Source organism: Nuphar pumila, chromosome 4 (genome assembly GCF_984573655.1).
Source record: "Nuphar pumila chromosome 4, dmNupPumi1.hap1.1, whole genome shotgun sequence".
NCBI lineage: Eukaryota > Viridiplantae > Streptophyta > Magnoliopsida > Nymphaeales > Nymphaeaceae > Nuphar > Nuphar pumila.
The window spans coordinates 61,136,463-61,137,586 of record NC_143252.1 but is presented as its reverse complement, the minus strand read 5'-3'; the positions used below and the strand labels follow the sequence as shown (position 1 = coordinate 61,137,586).

At 37.7% G+C, this 1,124-nt stretch overlaps 1 pseudogene; it reads left to right on the top strand.

Moving 5' to 3' along the window:
• Positions 1-318: 318 nt before the first annotated feature.
• Positions 319-738, top strand: LOC149840242 (putative protein phosphatase 2C 11 pseudogene; annotated as a pseudogene).
• The last annotated feature ends 386 nt before the right edge of the window (positions 739-1,124 follow it).

Here is a 1,124-nt window from a genome sequence, read left to right as displayed (position 1 = left end):
AGATGCTCCTTACAGAGAAAAAAAATCCTTATCTGCGTTTTCATCAAAGGTCTGAAGGGGGCTTTTGATCGGTATTCAAAAAAAAAAAAAAAAGAAAGAAAGAAAGGGGGTGACGTTGATGACAAAGTTTTGAAGTCTCTAGAAGTTTGGAGGGTTTAATTGATTATTCTGACCATTTTGTGATTGTATCCCATGATTCCACTAGAAGAGTTTAAGTTATTAGCTTGCTGTCTGATGTTAATTATAGGAAGGTCATCTCACGGCTGATGTCTTGGGCAATTTTATGAAGGCCCAGATCATTATACAGGTTTCATCATTATGTTCCAGCATAAGCAAAGAGGTTTCATACATTGGGGGCGCGTCAATGGAAGTTTGAACTTGTCAGGAGCAATTGGTGATATGGAATTCAAGCAGAATAATTTTTTATCAGCCGATAAAAAAATTATTACATCCAATCCTGATATAAACACTGTTGAGCTTTGTGATGATGACGATTTTGTTGTGTTAGCATGTGATGGCATTTGGGATTGCATGTCAAGCCAACAGCTGGTGGATTTCATCCATGAACATATAAACATGGATCCCACTCACTCGGCTGTTTGTAAAAGAGTACTCGATCGGTGTTTGGCACCAACAGCTAGCGGTGAAGGGTGTGACAACATGACAATGATTATTGTGCAGTTCAAGAAGCCCATCTGTCCTACTGCAAGGGCTGAGGTTTCTTCCCAGTCCGAGTGAGACCAAGCCATTAAAGTTATGCTCATAAGCAGTAGCTGCTGACTCTACACTGGTCCAACTTTTGTTAAAAGACCGTTCTCCTGGTATCTTCTTCAGACTTGAACCTTCTTGTCTATGTAAATAATGTGATGCTTAACATCAATATATTCAGGACCTGCTGAACATCATAAATGATCACTGAAATACTTTGTAGAGTTCTGCTAAGACCAGTTATTGGTTATATTCAGGAAGGCTGACCAACAAATTGTAAAGAAAAAAAAGATCTGAAGATATATTTTCCTTATTTTTTTTATATAGCCAGTATTTGAATAGTTTGATAAACAAAAGAATTAGATGCCACTTATTTACCCACATTTCATTCATATCTTTGCACCCACCACAGTCAT